This window comes from Lupinus angustifolius, chromosome LG03, assembly GCF_001865875.1.
Source record: "Lupinus angustifolius cultivar Tanjil chromosome LG03, LupAngTanjil_v1.0, whole genome shotgun sequence".
NCBI lineage: Eukaryota > Viridiplantae > Streptophyta > Magnoliopsida > Fabales > Fabaceae > Lupinus > Lupinus angustifolius.
Genome location: NC_032011.1, coordinates 27762296 through 27764932, shown reverse-complemented (window position 1 = coordinate 27764932; position 2637 = coordinate 27762296).

Genomic DNA, 2637 nt, shown 5'->3' with positions numbered 1-2637 from the left:
CCTCGTCCTCATCCTCATCCTATCCTAATTCTCATTCTCGTTATCATCCTATCTTCCTTTTCCTCATCCACATCCTCATCCACATCCTCATCCTTTTCCTATCCTCATCGTCGTCCTCATCCTATCCTCATCCTCGTCCTCATCCTATCCTCATCCTCGTCCTCATCCTATCCTCATCCTCGTCCTCATCCTATCCTCATCCTCGTCCTCATCCTATCCTCATCCTCGTCCTCATCCTATCCTCATCCTCGTCCTCATCCTATCCTCATCCTCGTCCTCATCCTATCCTCATCCTCGTCCTCATCCTATCCTCATCCTCGTCCTCATCCTATCCTCATCCTCGTCCTCATCCTATCCTCATCCTCGTCCTCATCCTATCCTCATCCTCGTCCTCATCCTATCCTCATCCTCGTCCTCATCCTATCCTCATCCTCGTCCTCATCCTATCCTCATCCTCGTCCTCATCCTATCCTCATCCTCGTCCTCATCCTATCCTCATCCTCGTCCTCATCCTATCCTCATCCTCGTCCTCATCCTATCCTCATCCTCGTCCTCATCCTATCCTCATCCTCGTCCTCATCCTATCCTCATCCTCGTCCTCATCCTATCCTCATCCTCGTCCTCATCCTATCCTCATCCTCGTCCTCATCCTATCCTCATCCTCGTCCTCATCCTATCCTCATCCTCGTCCTCATCCTATCCTCATCCTCGTCCTCATCCTATCCTCATCCTCGTCCTCATCCTATCCTCATCCTCGTCCTCATCCTATCCTCATCCTCGTCCTCATCCTATCCTCATCCTCGTCCTCATCCTATCCTCATCCTCGTCCTCATCCTATCCTCATCCTCGTCCTCATCCTATCCTCATCCTCGTCCTCATCCTATCCTCATCCTCGTCCTCATCCTATCCTCATCCTCGTCCTCATCCTATCCTCATCCTCGTCCTCATCCTATCCTCATCCTCGTCCTCATCCTATCCTCATCCTCGTCCTCATCCTATCCTCATCCTCGTCCTCATCCTATCCTCATCCTCGTCCTCATCCTATCCTCATCCTCGTCCTCATCCTATCCTCATCCTCGTCCTCATCCTATCCTCATCCTCGTCCTCATCCTATCCTCATCCTCGTCCTCATCCTATCCTCATCCTCGTCCTCATCCTATCCTCATCCTCGTCCTCATCCTATCCTCATCCTCGTCCTCATCCTATCCTCATCCTCGTCCTCATCCTATCCTCATCCTCGTCCTCATCCTATCCTCATCCTCGTCCTCATCCTATCCTCATCCTCGTCCTCATCCTATCCTCATCCTCGTCCTCATCCTATCCTCATCCTCGTCCTCATCCTATCCTCATCCTCGTCCTCATCCTATCCTCATCCTCGTCCTCATCCTATCCTCATCCTCGTCCTCATCCTATCCTCATCCTCGTCCTCATCCTATCCTCATCCTCGTCCTCATCCTATCCTCATCCTCGTCCTCATCCTATCCTCATCCTCGTCCTCATCCTATCCTCATCCTCGTCCTCATCCTATCCTCATCCTCGTCCTCATCCTATCCTCATCCTCGTCCTCATCCTATCCTCATCCTCGTCCTCATCCTATCCTCATCCTCGTCCTCATCCTATCCTCATCCTCGTCCTCATCCTATCCTCATCCTCGTCCTCATCCTATCCTCATCCTCGTCCTCATCCTATCCTCATCCTCGTCCTCATCCTATCCTCATCCTCGTCCTCATCCTATCCTCATCCTCGTCCTCATCCTATCCTCATCCTCGTCCTCATCCTATCCTCATCCTCGTCCTCATCCTATCCTCATCCTCGTCCTCATCCTATCCTCATCCTCGTCCTCATCCTATCCTCATCCTCGTCCTCATCCTATCCTCATCCTCGTCCTCATCCTATCCTCATCCTCGTCCTCATCCTATCCTCATCCTCGTCCTCATCCTATCCTCATCCTCGTCCTCATCCTATCCTCATCCTCGTCCTCATCCTATCCTCATCCTCGTCCTCATCCTATCCTCATCCTCGTCCTCATCCTATCCTCATCCTCGTCCTCATCCTATCCTCATCCTCGTCCTCATCCTATCCTCATCCTCGTCCTCATCCTATCCTCATCCTCGTCCTCATCCTATCCTCATCCTCGTCCTCATCCTATCCTCATCCTCGTCCTCATCCTATCCTCATCCTCGTCCTCATCCTATCCTCATCCTCGTCCTCATCCTATCCTCATCCTCGTCCTCATCCTATCCTCATCCTCGTCCTCATCCTATCCTCATCCTCGTCCTCATCCTATCCTCATCCTCGTCCTCATCCTATCCTCATCCTCGTCCTCATCCTATCCTCATCCTCGTCCTCATCCTATCCTCATCCTCGTCCTCATCCTATCCTCATCCTCGTCCTCATCCTATCCTCATCCTCGTCCTCATCCTATCCTCATCCTCGTCCTCATCCTATCCTCATCCTCGTCCTCATCCTATCCTCATCCTCGTCCTCATCCTATCCTCATCCTCATTATCGTCCTAATCCTATCCTCATCCTCATCCTCGTCCTCATCTTATCCTTGTCCTCGTCATCATCCTCATCCTCATCCTCCTCCTCATCCTATTCTTATCCTATCCTCATCCTCATCCTCATCCTCATTCT